This window comes from Pristiophorus japonicus, chromosome 1 (genome assembly GCF_044704955.1).
Source record: "Pristiophorus japonicus isolate sPriJap1 chromosome 1, sPriJap1.hap1, whole genome shotgun sequence".
NCBI lineage: Eukaryota > Metazoa > Chordata > Chondrichthyes > Pristiophoridae > Pristiophorus > Pristiophorus japonicus.
The window spans coordinates 466,563,378-466,581,815 of NC_091977.1; positions in this window are offsets into that span (position 1 = coordinate 466,563,378).

Genomic DNA, 18,438 nt, shown 5'->3' on the forward strand with positions numbered 1-18,438 from the left:
CTGACCTCTCCAATCCCGACCACACACCATTGCCTGCTGATCCCTTGCCGATCCTGCAAACCCCCTCGATCCTCTCTCACCCCTCCCGATTGCCATCTCCCTCCCGATTACGGATCCATTCCCGCCGATTCCTCCCCCGAGGGGACCAACCTCTTGCAACTGCGGCCTACCCACCCGCAGCCAGCCAGCCTCTCAAGCTAGCTGGCTGTGGACGGGAAACTGAGGCCTGACATTCAAATTTGTCCCTGCCAGTAAAATCGACAGAGCCTGCTGGAAAGCCGGCCTCCTGGTATTCCCGCTTGCTTCGGATCCCCCCAACCCCCCCCGACCCTCGCCACCCCCAGCCCTATCCGCTTCCCCAAATAAAATTCCAGCCAATGTTTCAGGTCGATGACCTTTCATCGAAATCTGACGAAATGTCATCGATCTGAAACGTTAACTTTGTTTCTCTCCCCAGAGATTCTGCCTGACTTGCTGTGTATTTCCAGCATTTTCTGTTTTTATTTTACAACTGCCCTTACATCGCACTTTTCATATCCTTGGGATATTCCAAACACTCTGGGGTAATTTTTACTTTCGGTAATAGTGTAATGTGGGTGCTATTGATTTAAAATCAGGAGAGAGATATAAACGTTGGCTAAATAGAGAGTTTCTGATAAGTACAGTGTAACTGACTAAAGCCTGCTGATATGGACCTGTTAAAACCACCAGTACAGTTATAAATCAAAGCAGATTCTCCAAAAGTCTGCAAGCACTATAAAGAACAATTACAATTATATAGAGAACTTGCAATAACTGGCAGAGATGAGAAAATGAAAGCTAAAATGCTTTTGTACCTAATAGACAGTCAGGAGAGAGAGGACTACAGTTTACTAGAGTTCCAGAAGAATGAATCCTGGCAGAGGCAATGCAACCATAAGAAAATTGAGACCGTTAATTGCTCCAAAATGTTTTACTTCAACCAAGAGACAGGAAAACAACTGGAGAAATATGTCATTGAACTGAAAAATTTATCAGCTGTATGAATTTTTTAAGAATTGCATGAATCTTTGATCGGATAGGATTATATGTGGAATAAGAGCTGACATGAGAGACTCTTTATAGACAGATTAAGATTGATCAAAATTACTGCAAATGTGCAGAGTTCTCAAAAGAACACATTACAGCTATATAGAACCTAGCCACAGCTCATTTTCTAAGTAAAAGGTGAGACCATAAACCACCCAGTTAGGAGCATCAAAGAAGGTACAGTAGTGCCATAGAACAGCAATGTACGTACTGTGAGCAGAAGCATGAAGGGTGGAAAAGAAATGTCCTGGTCATGAACAACCTTTCGGGAAATACAGAAACCTATTAATTGTGTACACACACAAGCAGTTGGGTCATCTGAGCTCTCATGAAGTTTTCTTTTCAAGAGAATCATCTGTGACACACTGACTTGAAGCGGAATGAAGAATGGAAAGATGGCTCTGGAGAAACCAAGGCTAACATATGCAGGTATGGTTCATGACAGCCATGCAAAAACCATGGACAGAAACAGAGCACGGATGCAGTAAAGGTCATGCTGCAATCGTGACTATTATCGAACAAAACTGGAACAAATATTCATGGTTCTATCAGCACACCCTTGCTGGGATTTTGCCTGAAGTGCGAAATTACACCAGACCCGGGATATGCCACAGACAGCTCGTGTAAGTTTTATCCTGGGAGGAGCTTGGGCATTGTAGGAATGCTTTATGGTGTTGATGTGGGATGGTGCCTATTGTGTTCCTAACACAGATGAGAGTGCACACAGGGAGGTTAAAGTAACAGTGACCTTAGTCTTTATTACGATACTCCAGAGTAAGCAACAGGCCTTAGGGGCCGGCTTATATACAGTGCTCTCAAGGGATGCTGGGATCACTTGGGACTTCAGGGGATGCGCTCCCTGGTGGCGGTACACGGGAGTGCATGCTTTACAAATACACAACATCACTCCCCCCGCCAAAGTCAAAGTGAAAACTATTTACAAGGTGAGGCGGTCAGGAGCCTTTCTTTCACTGGTGGACCGCCTCGGTACAAATGTCTGATCTGGTGTGTTGGCTGTGCCCTCGCTGGGCTGGCGTGTTGTTGCTCCTGCAGGGCTGCTGGATGAGCCTAGCCTTGCTGGGCTGTTGGGCATGATGGGTTCGATTTCCTGGTCCGGGGTGGTGTCGTTGATCCTTTGGGTGTGTGTTGTGGGCTCGAGAAAGGTGCTGTCTGCTGTGCATTGTTTAGGGCATTCTGTGAACCGCAGCCTTGTTTGGTCCAGGTGCTTTCTGCAAATTTGTCCATTGTCTAGTTTGACTACAAACACTCTACTCGTTTCTTTAGCTATCACCGTGCCCGCGATCCACTTGGGACCATGTCCATAGTTTAGCACATACACAGGGTCATTCAGATCAATTTCCCGTGACACAGTGGCGCGACCATCGTTTACATTTTGTTGCTGCCGCCTGCTCTCTACCTGATCATGCAGGTTGGGGTGAACCAGCGAGCGTCTGGTTTTAAGTATCCTTTTCATGAGTAGCTCAGCCGGGGGCACCCCTGTGAGCGAGTGGGGTCTCGTGCGATAGCTGAACAGTACTCGGGACAGGTGGGTTTGGAGTGAGCCTTCTGTGACATGTTTGAGGCTCTGTTTGATTGTTTGTACTTCCTGCTCTGCCTGCCCATTGGAGGCTGGTTTAAACGGGGCCGAGGTGACAGGTTTGATCCCATTGAGGGTCATGAATTCTTTAAATTCGGCAATGGTGAAACATGGCCCATTGTCACTGACCAGTATGTCAGGCAGTCCGTGGGTGGCAAACATGGCCCTCAGGCTTTCAATGGTAGCGGTGGCAGTGCTTCCCGACATTATTTCACATTCAATCCATTTTGAAAAAGCATCCACCACCACCAGGAACATTTTACCGAGAAACCGGCCCGCATAGTCGACATGAATCCTCGACCATGGTCTGGAGAGCCAGGAGCACAAACTTAGTGGTATCTCTCTGGGCGCGTTGCTCAACTGAGCACAGACGCTGCATTGCCATACACAGGACTCTAAGTCAGAGTCGATAGTGGGCCAACACACGTGGGATCTGGCTATCGCTTTCATCATTACTATACCTGGGTGTGTGCTGTGGAGATCCGAGAACGATGAATGTCTCCCTGCCCTTTTTGGGTAGCACTACGCAGTTACCCCACAACAGGCAGTCTACCTGAATGGACAACTCATCCTTTCGCTGCTGGAACGGCTTGATTAGCTCTTGCATTTCAACGGGGATGCTGGCCCAGCTCCCATGCAGTACACAGTATTTTACTAGGGATAGCAGAGTATCTTGGCTGGTCCAAGTTCTAATCTGGCAGGCCAGGACAGGTGATTTATCATTTTCAAACGCTTCCATGACCATCAACAAGTCTGCGGGCTGCGCCACCATCAACAAGTTTGCAGGCTGCGTCATTTCCACCCCCGTGGTGGGCAATGGTAGCCGACTCAAAGCATCCGCACAGTTCTTGGTGCCTGGCCTGTGGCGGATAGTGTAGTTATATGCTGATAGCACGAGTACCCACCTTTGTATGCGGGCTGAGGCATCAGTATTTATCCCCTTGTTTTCAGCGAACAGGGATGTGAGGGGCTTGTGATCGGTTTCCAGCTCAAATTTGAGGCCAAACAGATACTGATGAATTTTCTTTACCCCGAACACACACGCTAATGCTTCTTTCTCAATCATTCAGTAGGCCCTCTCGGTTTTAGACAAACTCCTGGAAGCATAGGCGATAGGTTGCAACGTCAGCTTGTTGTAATACACACTCGACTCAGTACGACAACGCATCACATGCTAACACAAGTCTTTTACATGGGTTACACAATACAAGCAGCTTGTTGGAGCATAAAATGTTTCTGGCTTTCTCAAAAGCAATTACTTGGTTTTTTCCCCATACCCAGTTCTCACCTTTATGTAATAACACATGTAGGGACTCTAAGAGGGTGCTTAACCCAGGTAGGAAGTTACAAAATAGATGAGGAGTCCCAGGAACGACCACAGCTCCGTGACGTTCTGTGGCCTGGGCACGTTCCTGATAGCCTCTGTCTTGGCGTCTGTGGGCCGAATGCTGTCCGCCGCGATCTTTCTCCCCAAAAACTCCACTTCTGTTGCCATGAAGGCGCATTTCGACCTCTTCAGCCGCAGCCCTACGCGATCCAGTCGCTGGAGGACCTCCTCCAGGTTTTGTAGGTGCTCGACGGTGTCTCGACCCATGATCGATATGTCGTCCTGAAAAACCACCATGCGTGGTACCAACTTGAGTAGGCTCTCCATGTTTCTCTGGAAGATCGCTGCAGCCGACCGAATTCCAAACGGGCATCTGTTGTAGATGAACAGTCCCTTGTGTGTGTTGATGCAGGCGAGGCCCTTTGAAGACTCCCCAGCTCCTGCGTCATGTAGGCTGAAGTCAGGTCGAGCTTGGTGAACGTGTTGCCTCCTGCCAGCATCGCAAACAGGTCGTCTGCCTTAGGTATCGGGTATCAGTTCTGTAGTGAGAAACGATTAATAGTTACTTTATAATCACCGCAAATTCTGACCGTGTCATCACTTTTGAGTACTGGAACAATTGGGCTGGCCCACTCACTGAATTCCACTGGGGAGATGATGCCCTCACGTTGCAGCCTGTCCAGCTCGATTTCCACTCTCTCCCTCATCATGTGAGGTACCACTCGCGCCTTGTGGTGAATGGGTCATGCCTCTGGGACCAAGTGGATCTGCACCTTCACCCCAGAAAAGTTTCCAATGCCTGGCTCAAAAAGGGAAGGAAATTTGTTCAGAACCTGGGTACATGAGGCCTCATCGACATGTGATAGCGCTCGGATGTCATCCTAGTTCCAGCGGATTTTGCCCAGCCAGCGCCTTCCAAGCAGTGTGGGGCCATCGCCCGGGACAATCCAAAGTGGCAGTTCTTGCACCATGCCCTCGTAGGTGACCTTGACCATGGCGCTGCCCAGGACAGTGATGAGCTCTTTGGTGTACATTCTCAGTTTCTTGGGGATGGGGCTCAGGGCTGGTCTGAATGCCTTGTTGCACCACAGTCTCTCAAAAATCTTTTTACTCATGATGGATTGGCTAGCGCCAGTGTCCAGTTCCATGGCTACGGGTAAGCCATTCAATTTTACATTTAGCATGATAGGTGGACATTTCATCGAAAATGTGTGCACCCGTGTACTTCAGCATCTGCCTCCTCTCTCTGAGGCTCGAAATTGCTTTGATCCACCATGGACTGATCTTCCTCTGCCACGTGGTGGTTAGCAGGTTTTGCAGAACTTGCAGCTCGTCTGCAAGCTCGTTGGAGGTGCTCCATTGTTCCACAGCTCTTGCAAACATACCCTTTGAAGCGGCATGAATAGGCTGAATGGAAGCCTCCACAACGCCAACAAGGTGTGAATTGCCTTGCATTCATCCTTTGTTGCAAACTCTGAGTCATCTGGGTCACCTGAGGCCTGCTGGCAGTTGCATACTCGAGGTTTCTGACCTGTACATTTCTGCTCACAAATACAGTTCCAGTTAATTTATTAACATTGCTAGCATTTGTGTGCTGAGAGATTTGTTTGGTGTTATAACTGGTGGGCATAAACTACTGTGCTATCACAATGGCCTTACTGAGGGTCGGTGTCTCTACAGTCAAAAGTTTTCGTAGGATGGTCTTGTGGCCAATGCCCTGTAAAAAAAGTCTCTGAGCATTTGCTCCAGGTAGCCATCAAACTCACATTGTCCTGCAAGTCGCCTTAGCTCGGCGACATAGCTCGCCACTTCCTGACCTTCAGATCGCTGGCACGTGTAGAACCGATACCTCGCCATCAGCAAGCTCTCCCTCGGGTTAAGATGCTCTCGAACCAATGTACACAGCTCTTCATACGACTTATCTGTGGGTTTCATCGGAGCCAGAAGATTCTTCATGAGGCTGTATGTCAGTGCCCCGTAGACCATGAGGAGGACCGCTCTCCTTTTTGCAGCGCTTCCTTCTCTGTCCAGCTCGTTGGCGACAAAGTACTGGTCTAGTCATTCGACACAGGCTTCCCAGCCCTCACCCTCCGCGAACTTCTCCAGGATGCCCACAGTTTGCTGCATCTTTGCGTTGGATTCGTATACTCGTCGCCAGCTATTGTGTTCCTAACACAGATGAGACTGCACACAGGGAGGTTAAAGTAACAGTGACCTCAGTCTTTAATAAGACACTCCAGAGTGAGGAACCGGCCTTAGGGTCCGGCTTATATACAGTGCTCCCAAGGTATGCTGTGATCCCTTGGGACTTCAGGGTATGCGCTCCCTGGTGCTGGAACATGGGAGTGCATGCTTTACAGATACACAATAGTGCCAACCTGGCCAGGGTGTACAGCGTCAAGTGAAGTAAATGTGGCCATGGTAAGGCCATCCCTGGCATCCCAGGCAGAAATGTGGTCGGTTGCTGATGCCTTGTGTCCTGTGCAGTTTCAGTTGATTGCGGAGAAGATTGGTGTAGTTGTTGGGACTGCTGGTGTGTTGGTGCTGCTGGTGTTGGGGCTGATCGTGATGAGATTGTGAGGACCAAAGTGAGATAGTTTTAAGGGCACCGATGTTGATGTAATAGCTGGCAGGTGAACTTGAGATGACAGAACCGATTTGTCAATGGTGAGAGAGGTTGTTCCAATGAAGTGACAGTGGATGGAGAGATTACTCCAAACACTTGCAACCTCATAAAGCTCATCTGCCTTCAAAATGTAGTAAACTTCTGAGCTTCGAAAGTAAACAGCTGTGAGATGGGAGCTTTTATAGCATATTTGCAGCTGTCAACTAATGAGATGATTCCATAACCATTCAACTCCCACCCTGCTTACCTGAAGTGATTCCTGAACAGTGTGGACTCCATGGGCGATCTGGTAAACTCTGAAGGTGAGCTGAATATAGTTCTTAATCCTTTGTTAACAAGGTCATAATGACCTGAATTGCCTCCCCCACTGCTGCGTGTCAGGCCTACTCAGCATTGATAGACCCGACAATTTGGAAAGGTGCGGTGCAGCGGGTTGAAAGCAGGGTCCCTCAAAAAAAACGTTTTCCCAGCCGACTCGCCACAGATCACGCCCCACTGACACCCCACAAAATTCCCCCCACTGTTTCTTAAAGCCTACTATATCTGAAGAAGAATAGCATCCAATCGCCTTGTCCTACATTTTCAAGCTCAGTTCTACAAATATTGCCATATTATGTTGTGTTCCTACTCTATTGTAACCAATGACAAATGGATATTCAGCATAATATTCAAATCAAATGCAGCGTATTTATTTTCTGTATTATGTAATGTGTGAATGCTGGCAGTTTGAATTAGCCCAGGGCCGCCCTTGATGCTTCTGCTTTGTTTAAGATGTGTGACACTAGCCTAGCAGTCCTTTGAAACGATTTCCTTGTGGAAGGAATAAGTGTGTTGGCCAACTGTAGGGATTCACTGACAGGGCAAGGGCCCTGGTTGTGTCAGTCAAATCTAGGATTGTGGTCACCGACTGGTGCTGTTTGTCTTCAGCCATCTCTTCCCATGTCTGTTGCATGGGGAACATCTAAAAAAGAGAGGTGAGGATACCACTTTTCAGATAATAATCCACAGCATGATTCTGAAGAACTTAAGGGGAGAATTTTAATCCCCAAAAAATAGGTTTGGGTCGGGCGGGAGGTTAAAGTGTTAAAAAACGTAATCCGGTTCCAACAGACTTCAACTTACCCGCACCCAGTTTTAACGGAGGCGGGACGGGGCCAGGCTGCCAACACATTGCCAGGAGATGGTCATCCATTTAAATATTATAATGAGTCTAGCCTCATGGTTATCCACCATTACAAATTTAACTCTGGCTGGTCAGTTTCCCAGGCCTCAGGGAACCCTCCAGCTAAAGTAAGACGAGCACTGCTGGATCCAGCACTCCGGCCTCACCCACCCCCCACAATCGGATACCGCCACGCAGCCCCCAGACCCCGAGGCATCCAATCCCACCCCTCCCTCCCCAACAAGGCCTCCGAGGTCCACTTAGAACATAAGAACATAAGAACATAAGAATTAGGAACAGGAGTAGACCATCTAGCCCCTCTAGCCTGCTCCGCCATTCAACAAGATCATGGCTGAGTCGGGAGCAGCGTCGGAGGTGCGTGGAGAGGCCTACAAAAGGCCGCGAGGTCGGGCGGTACGTCGCTGAGTTGGGAGTAGCGTCGGAGGTGCATGGAGAGGCCTACAAAAGGTGTGCTTGTGCAGCTACATCGAGAAGGCAAAAAAGAAGCAGACAAAAATAGAACGGTGACGTCACAGCCAAGGGGGTAAGTGATTGGTTGGTGATTGGTGAGTAGTTTTTCTTTTTTCTCTTCTATAACAGTGAGTAAACTTCAGCATTGTTGTTGCCAACTTAAGTGTATATAAGGGTTAAGTCATGGCAGGAGAGCTCAGTCATGTGATATGCTCCTCCTGTACCATGTGGGAACTCAGGGACACTTCCGGTGTCCCTGATGACTACGTGTGCGGGAAGTGTATCCGCCTCCAGCTCCTGACGGACCGCGTTGCAGAATTGGAGCTGAGGGTGGATTCACTCTGGAGCATCCACGATGCTTAGAATGACGTGAGTAGCACGTATAGTGAGTTGGTCCACAACCAGCTAGGGAATGGAAGACCAGCAGGAAGAACAGTGCAAGGAAGGTAGTGCAGGAGACCCCTGCGGTCATCCCCCTGCAAAATAGATACACCGTTTTGACTACTGTTGAGGGGGATGACTCATCAGGGGAGGGCAGCAGCAGCAAAGTTCATTGCACCGTGGCTGGCTCTGCTGCACTGGAGGGCATGAAAAAAAGTGGGAGAGCAATAGTGATAGGGGATTCGATTGTAAGGGGAATAGATAGGCGTTTCTGCGGCAGCAACTGAGACTCCAGGATGGTATGCTGCCTCCCTGGTGCAAGGGTCAAGGATGTCTCGGAGCGGGTGCAGGACATTCTGAAAAGGGCGGGTGAACAGTCAGTTGTCGTGGTGCACATTGGTACCAACGATATAGGTAAAAAAAGGGATGAGGTCCTACGAGATGAATTTAAGGAGCTAGGAGCTAAATTAAAATGTAGGACCTCAAAAGTAGTAATCTCGGGATTGCTACCAGTGCCATGTGCTAGTCAGAGTAGGAATCGCAGGATAGCTCAGATGAATACGTGGCTTGAGCAGTGGTGCAGCAGGGAGGGATTCAAATTACTGGGGCATTGGAACCGGTTCTGGGGGAGGTGGGACCAGTACAAACCGGGCGGTCTGCACCTGGGCAGGACCGGAACCAATGTCCCAGGGGGAGTGTTTGCTAGTGCTGTTGGGGAGGAGTTAAACTGATATGGCAGGGGGATGGGAACCAATGCAGGGAGACAGAGGGAAACAAAAATGAGACAAAAGCAAAAGACAGAAAGGAGACGAGTAAAAGTGGAGGGTAGAGAAACCCAAGGCAAAAAAAAAAGGGCCACTGAATATAAAGGGGCTGTAGGAGGGGTCAAAACTAAAAATCATGGTTTAAAAACTAGTATTAAAACACTCTACCTAAACGCACGCAGCATTCGAAATAAAGTAAATGAGTTGACGGCACAAATCATTACAAATGGGTATGATTTGGTGGCCATTACAGAAATGTGGTTGCAGGGTGGCCAAGACTGGGAATTAAACATACAGGGGTATCTGACAATTCGGAAAGATAGACAAGAAGGGAAAGGAGGTGGGGTAGCTCTGTTAATAAAGAATGATATCAGGGCAGTTGTGAGAGACGATATTGGCTCTAATGAACAACATGTTGATTCATTGTGGGTGGAGATTAGAGATAGTAAGGGGAAAAAGTCACTGGTGGCGTAGTTTATAGGCCCCCAAATAATAACTTCACGATGGGGCGGGCAATAATCAAGGGAATAATGGAGGCATGTGAAAAAGGAACGGCAGTAATCATGGGGGATTTTAACCGACATATCGATTGGTCAAATCAAATTGCACGGGGTAGCCTGGAGGAGGAATTAATAGCATGCATACGGGATTGTTTCTTAGAACAGTATGTTACAGAACCTACAAGGGAGCAAGCTATCTTAGATCTGGTCCTGTGTAATGAGACAGGAATAATAAATGATCTCCTAGTAAAAGATCCTCTCGGAATGAGTGATCACAGTATGGTTCAATTTGTAATACAGATTGAGGGTGAGGAAGTAGTATCTCAAACGAGCGTACTATGCTTAAACAAAGGGGACTACAGTGGGATGAGGGCAGAGTTGGCTAAAGTAGACTGGGAACACAGATTAAACGGTGGCACAATTGAGGAACAGTGGAGGACTTTTAAGGAGCTCTTTCACAGTGCGCAACAAAAGTATATTCCAGTGAAAAAGAAGGGCGGGAAGAGAAGGGATAACCAGCCGTGGATAACCAAGGAAATAAAGGAGAGTATCAAATTAAAAACCAATGCGTAGAAGGTAGCCAAGGTTAGTAGGAAACAAGAAGATTGGGAAAATTTTGAACAACAGCAAATAATGACTAAGAAAGCAATAAAGAAAGGAAAGATAGATTATGAAGGTAAACTTGCGCAAAACATAAAAACAGATAGTAAAAGCTTTTACAGATATATAAAACGGAAAAGAGTGACAAAAGTAAATGTTGGTCCCTTCGAAGATGAGAAGGGGGATTTAATAATGGGAAATGTGGAAATGGCTGAGACCTTAATCAATTATTTTGCTTCGGTCTTCACAGTGGAAGACACAAAAACCATGACAAAAATTGCTGGTCACAGGAATGTGGGAAGGGAGGACCTTGTGATAATCACTATCACTAGGGGGTTAGTGCTGGACAGCTAATGGGATTCAAGGTAGACAAGTCCCCTGATCCTGATGAAATGCATCCCAGGGTATTAAAAGAGATGGCGGAAGTTAAAACAGATGCATTCGTTATAATCTACCAAAATTCTCTGGACTCTGGGGAGGTACCAGCGGATTGGAAAGCAGCTAATGTAACGCCTCTGTTTAAAAAAGGGGGCAGACAAAAGGCAGGTAACTCTAGGCCGGTTAGTTTAACATCTGTAGTGGGGAAACGCTTGAAACTATCATTAAGGAAGAAATAGTGGGACATCTAGATAGGAATAGCGCAATCAAGCAGACGCAGCATGGATTCATGAAAGGGAAATCATGCTTAACTAATTTACTGAAATTCTTTGAGGATATAACGAGCATGGTGGATAGAGGTGTACCGATGGATGTGGTGTATTTAGATTTCCAAAAGGCATTCGATAAGGTGCCACACAAAAGGTTACTGCAGAAGATAAAGGTACGCGGAGTCAGAGGAAATGTATTAGTATGGATAGAGAATTGGCTGGCGAACAGAAAGCAGAGAGTCGGGATAAATGGGTCCTTTTCGGATTGGAAATCGGTAGTTAGTGGTGTGCCACAGGGATCGGTGCTGGGACCACAAATGTTTACAATATACATAGATGACCTGGAAGAGGGGACAGAGTGTAGTGTAATAAAATTTGCAGATGTCACAAAGATTAGTGGGAAAGCGGGTTGTGTCGAAGACACAGAGAGGCTGCAAAGAGATTTAGATAGGTTAAGCGAATGGGCTAAGGTTTGGCAGATGGAATACAATGTCGGAAAGTGTGAGGTCATCAACCTTGGGAAAAAAAACAGTAAAAGGGAATATTATTTGAATGGGGAGAAATTACAACATGCTGCGGTGCAGAGGGACCTGGGGGTCCTTGTGCATGAAACTCTTTTTGGGAGAAAACAAAACATTAAACCGTGCCCCCCTGATCTGGGGGAAACACCAACCATTTACAAGGCTTTTTTTTTTCCTTTTTTTTTCCTCCAAGTGCCCCCTATAAAAGGGGAGGGGGACACGAAAAGCACTGGCAATTAAAACAAATTAATTTAAAAACATAAAATCAAATTAAAATTTGGTTGCCGGGCGTGATGATACACTCCAGTCCCTCCAGTGCCCATCTCTCGCGGAAGGCCGCGAGCGTACCGGTGGACACTGCGTGCTCCACCTCCAGGGACACCCTGGACCGGATGTAGGCGCGGAAGAGAGGCAGGCAGTCTGGCTGAATGACCCCCTCGACCGCCCGCTGCCTGGACCGGCTGATGGCACCCTTGGCCGTGCCCAGGAGCAGTCCTACGAGGAGCCCCTGGGACCTACCCGCTCCCCTCCGCACAGGGTGCCCGAAGATCAGGAGTGTGGGACTGAAGTGCAGCCAGAATTTCAGGAGCAGCCTCCTTGTGCATGAAACTCTTTTGAGTTTACCTGCAAAAACAAAAACATTAAAACCATGCCACCCACCTGGGTGACACAGCAGACATTTACAAGGCCCTTTTTTCTTTCTTTTTTTTTTTTGTTTTTTTTTTGGGCACTAAAATCAAATTTTCCTTTTTTCCAGTGCCAACTATAAAAGGAGAGGGGGACACTAAAAGCACCGGCAATTAAAACAAAATAAACTTTAAAACGTAAAATCAAATTAAAATTCGGTTGCCGGGCGTGATGATGCACTCCAGTCCCTCCGGTGCCCACCTCTCGCGGAAGGCCGCGAGCGTACCGGTGGACACCGCGTGCTCCATCTCCAAGGACACCCTGGACCGGATGTAAGAGCGGAAGAGAGACAGGCAGTCAGGTTGAACGACCCCCTCGACCGCCCGCTGCCTGGACCGGCTGATGGCACCCTTGGCCGTGCCCAGGAGCAGTCCTACGAGGAGGCCTTCGGACCTACCCGCTCCCCTCCGCACAGGGTGCCCAAAGATCAGGAGAGTGGGACTGAAGTGCAGCCAGAATTTCAGGAGCAGCCCCTTCAAATAATAAAACAGGGGCTGCAACTTTGTGCATTCCATAAAAACATGGAACACGGACTCTTCCAGACCGCAGAAATTGCAGGCGGCCTGGGAGTCCGTGAACTGGCTTAAAAATTTGTTGCACGGCACTGCTCCGTGCACCACCCTCCAGGCCAAGTCCCCGATGAATAGTGGGAGGACCCCTGCGTAGAGTGCCCTCCATCGGGGACCCCCGCCTCCTCCGGACGGCAAGATGGTACGCCATGGCATGTCCGGACGGCCGGCGAGGATGGCACAGTTGAGGGTGTGCAGGAGCAGCCCGTACAGGAAACCCCTCCGCGCGGAACTGAAAGGCACGGAGGGGATTTCCCCGAGGCGGTTCAAGTTGTGAGGCGCCGGCCCCCGAGGGAGGTTCCGGGGTTTGGCGCCGATGAGGAATTCCGTCCGGACGGGGGTCAGTTCGGATGGGATCTCCCCACGTGCTTGAGCCTCCTCGATGCACCTAACGGAGTCAGGGCCCAGAGCTGTTTTTAGCGACTCGATGGCATCGGCCACGTGGCGGACGTTGGCAGAGTTTAGGCGCCGCGCCAGCGTGTCTGGCGCCATCCAGCCCGCTCCTCCGCCATCGAGCAGGTCCCTGACCCTGGTCACCTCACCAGCCACAGCCCTCTCTTCCGACCGCCACATGAAACCTCGGCCGTGGAGGTACGGATTCCCGAGCAGCGGCTCCTGCAGGACGGCCGCCACTCCAGCCGGCGGAGAGCTGCGCTTGGTGGAGACTCCCGGAGGGCGGTCCTGGCACCCCCCAAGTTCACAAACAGGAGCTGCGTGTCATAATTGAGGTCGCGCTGCTGGCGGAAGAAATACCTCGCCAGAGCACACCACCTAGGAGGGGGCTCGACGTAAAGGTATCTCTGCAGGGTCTGAAGACGGAAAGTCGCGAGCTGGGCGCTGACGCACACCAACGACTGACCGCCCTCCTCAAGCGGGAGACTCAAGACCGCGGCAGAGACCCAGTGCTTCCTGTTGTTCCAGAAGAAGTCCACCAGCTTCTTCTGTATCTTGGCGACAAACGCAGGGGGAGGGGTCAAAGTGACCAGCCGGTACCACAACATTGCGGCCACCAGCTGGTTTATGACTAGCGCTCGACCCCTGTAGGACAGCACTCGGAGCAGTCGTGTCCAGCGCCCTAGGCGAGCGGTGACCTTGGCCTCCAGCTCCTGCCAGTTCGCCGGCCAGGCTCCCTCGTCGGGGCTAAGGTAGACTCCCAGATAGAGGAGATGGGTCGTGCTCCAGGCAAAAGGCCTGAGCTCCTCCGGCAGGGAGTCCACCCGCCACTGACCCACCAGGAGTCCGGAACATTTCTCCCAGTTGATCCTGGCAGAGGACGCGGCCGAGTAAATCTCCTGGCACTCACGCATCCTCCGCAGGTCAGCGGGATCCTCTACCGCGAGGAGCACGTCATCGGCGTAAGCCGAGAGGACGACCTCCACGCCCGGCCCTTGCAGAGCCAGTCCCGTCAACCTCGTCCGCAAGAGGCGCAGGAAAGGCTCCACGCAAACGGCGTATAACTGGCCGGACATGGGTCATCCCTGGCGCACCCCTCTCCTAAAGCGAAGGGGCGCCGTCAAGGACCCGTTAACCTTAATCAGACACTCCGCGGCGGCGTACAAAAGTCGGATCCGGGCGACGAAATGCGTCCCGAACCCGAAAGCGCGCAGAGTTCCGAGCAGATAGTCGTGATCCACCCTGTCGAACGCCTTCTCTTGGTCGAGGGATAGGAAGGCGACCGACAGACCAGCCTCCTGGGAACAATGGATGAGGTCCCGGACCAGATGGATGTTATCGTGGATTGTCCGGCCCGGGACCGTGTAGGACTGATCGGGGTGGATCATGTGGTCCAGCACGGCACCAAGGCGAGCAGACATCGCCCTGGCGAAGATTTTGTAGTCCGTGCTGAGGAGGGAGACCGGGCACCAGTTCTTAAGGAGGCGGAGATCGCCCTTCTTAGGCAGCAGGACGATGACTGCCCTGCGCCAAGAGAGGGGCATCTCCCCGGTCGCCAGACTTTCCCCCAGGACCCGCGCGTAGTCGCTCCCCAGGACGTCCCAGAACGCCCTGTGGAACTCCACGGTCAGCCCGTCCAGCCCCGGGGATTTTCCCCTCGAGAGCCGGTCGAGGGCACCGGTCAGCTCCGCCAGGCTTAGCGGAGCTTCCAGATTTTCGGCGCCCTCCGGGCTGACCTTCGGCAGGTCCTCCCACAAAACTCTACGCGCTTCCTCGCTGGACGGATCCGGAGAGAACAGAGCCCCGTAATATTCACGGGCCCTGTTGTTGACGCCCTCCGGATCCGAGATGAGAGAGCCGTCGTCGGCCAGCAGCGTCAAGAGCTGCTTACGGACACTCTGCCTTTTTTCCAGCGAGTAGAAGAAGGGGGAGCCGCGGTCCAGATCCCGCAGGAACCGGATCCGCGACCTCACGAACGCGCCTCGGGACCCGACGAGCTGCAGGTCCTTCAGCGCGGCCTTCTTCGCTTCGTACACCGTCCGCAGGGCCGGGTCCTGGACGACTTGACCGAGACGGGCTTCCAGGTCGAGCATCTCTTTTTCTAGGCGCCCGACTCTGGCCGCCCGCCTCTTGGTCGACCCCCTCGCGTACTCTTGACAGAAGACGCGGACATGAGCCTTGCCCACGTCCCACCATAGCCTCAAGGAGGGGAAGCCCCCCTGCTTCCTTCTCCAGTCGGACCAGAATCGACGGAACGAGTCCTGGAACCGCACGTCCTCCAGCAGCCGGTTGTTAAAGTGCCAGTACGCGGATCCCGTCCTCGCGCGGAGCGAAGCGAGCTCCGCCCACACCAGGTGGTGGTCCGAACACGGCACCGGCCGCATGGAGGCCGCCGGGACGCAGGAAACGTACGCCCGAGACACGTAAAGGCGGTCGACTCTAGACCATCCTACTCCAGGCCTCACCCAAGTAAAGGCGCTGGAGTCGGGGTGGAGATTTCGCCAGACGTCCACCAAGTCGAAGGACCCGACCAGGTCCCTCAACTTCTCCATCGCCGTCATGCACTGCGGGGTACCGGAGCGGTCCCTCGCCTCGAGGGTGCAGTTAAAATCCCCCCCGAGGACAATGCAGTCGCCGACGTCGACGGAGCCAAGAAGAGCGGACACCTCTTCAAAGAAGCGCGTTTGCTGCGGGCCGGGATGAGGGGCGTACACGTTCACGAGATGGAGCGGCACGTTCCCCAGGCGAACCGTTACGTGCAGCAAGCGGCCTGGCACGAGCTCCTCGACCCCCAAGATCTCCGGCTGAAAATGCGGGCCCAGCAAGATGGCCACCCCACTAGAAATGGCGGTGAGGTGGCTCATGCGGACCTCTCCTTGCCATTCCAGGAGCCACGTGGCTTCGTCTCCCGGAACGGTGTGGGTTTCTTGCAGGAAGCACACCGCATATTTCCCCTCCCGCAGGAGCGAAAAATTGTCAAATCTACGGCGTGCCCCTCTGCCGCCGTTGATGTTGAGGCTGGCTATGGTTATCTTCATGGCAAAAGCATAGTGCAACCTCTACCTTAACCTATTGTGGGGGAGGGAGCGGAGTCTTTTGTTGAACTCCGCTCCCTCCGCAGCCCAGCGAGGAGTCCCTCGAGCTCGCGCAGCTCAAGGTTTTGCGCCTTTGTCAAGGGCCCGCCCGCGGCCAAGGTTTTAACGGCGGCGCGGACGGACCCCTTGATCAGCTCTGGCTCGGACCATTTTTCCAGGGCCAGTCGGGCTTGGTCGCAGCGACCCCGGCTCTGGGCCAAAAAGTCCTGGAGTTCCTTTGCAGGAATGAGGATGGTCTCGGCGGCGGCCGCGAGCAGATCCACCGCCTCGCTGGCGGTGGTCTCTAGGTCTTCACCCGCGTCCCCCACCGAGTCCCCGTCCTCCTCCGGGAGGTGGCCGCCAGCAGCCGGCCCATCGACCGCACAAGGTACGGCAAATGAACCGGCCGCTCCAACCGGCCCTGGCTCTGCCCCGATCCCACCCCCAGGATCGTCGGCAGAGGAGTCCCCACTGGGCTCTTTTAAAAATGGTGCTGGGTCGGGAAATGACAGCGGAAGGGGTTCCCCCTCCGCCCCAGGAACCGGGGAACAAGGAGAGACCCGGCCATAGGAAATCCCCAGGCTCCCCAAGTGCACCAGCTCCAAAGTAAGGGGCAAGGATGGGTGTTCCTCCCCCTCCCCGCTGCCACCCCCCGGCCCAGCATCTACAGTTTCATTAAAATCAATAAATTGTGTTTCTGCCGGGTCGAGCGACTCCCGGGGGAAGTTGGGTATTGGCTGGGCGGGCTCAGGTTCGGCCTTTTCGGCCCCGCCCGCCTCAGTCCCCGGGACGCCCGGCCCGGCGGCTACGCATTCCTCCGCGGTCCCCACGCCCCCCACGACAGGCAGATCTTCCACACCATCCCCGGGAGGCTGAGGCTGGGCATCCTCAACTGTCTCACCCTCCCCGGGGACAGACTCTTACCGCCTACGGCGCTGCTTGGGGGCGCTGGTGGGGGACGCAGGACATGCGGCGGGCACCGACTCCTCCGCGGAGGGATGTTGTTCCCCCTCCGCCTCAACGGAGCCGTGCCTCCTTTTGTTCCTGGGGGCGCGCGGAGTCAGGGAGACCTCCATGTCTGCCGAGGCCTCCCGCTCCGCCCCCCCCTTTTCCTTTTCTTGCCCGCGCCCGGGCCCCTCTGTGGTGTTGTTCAAGGGCTCGGGCACGGGCTCGGGGCACCCCGCGCTCGCCGGTGACTGGGTTGGGCTGAGCGCGGTGGTCAAATTATCTGGCGCACTGAGGGGACCCGCCTCTTGATGTTTTGCCTTCTTCCGCGCCTTCTTTCCGGTCGGACGCTCTCCCTCCCCCCCGCCGGAGGCCCTGAAAACAAAGGCCTCCGACGATGCCCGCGCACCTACGGCTCCCGGCACGCGGACGCAACTAGGGGGAGGGTTGGCGGTGGCGCCAGCCTTGGCCGCCTTCGGTGGTTTGGCGGCCTTGGAGGCGGGGCAGTTCTTACGAACATGCCCCACCTCCCTGCAGGCATGGCACCGCACGCCGTCCGACGTCCAAAAGACGCGGTAGGCAGTCCCCTCGTGCACCACATTAAAGTTCCCCTCCGTCGTCTCCTCCCGCGCCAGCCGGACAAAGAGCTGGCGGCGGAAGGAGAACACGTGGCGCAGGCTGCTCTCCCTGAGGCCGAGCGGTATGGGATTGATCCCCGACCTTACCTCCCCCAGTTGGTGTAGGTGAGGGAGGAGGAGCTCAGCGGGAACAAAGGGCGGGACGTTTGAAACGATGACCCTCTGCGCGGTGGCCTCGAGAGGGTCCACCGGCAGGAACGTCCCGCCCACCGTGAGCCCCTTTTCGAGGGCCAGGGACACCGCCCGCTCCGACCCCAGGAAGAAAACAGCCTTCCCAGACATCTTGGAGGCCGCGACAATGGCCGAGGGGCCGACTACCCCAGCCATCGCCCGCACGCACTCCTCGATGGTCATTGTGGGGTGAGTGTAGCTCTTGACCCCGTGTTTTCTGGTGATTAATCTGAATGGTGGCAGGGCAGCGGGTGGCGCAGGAGGTGCCGTGGAAGCGGTTGCCACCTGCGCATACGT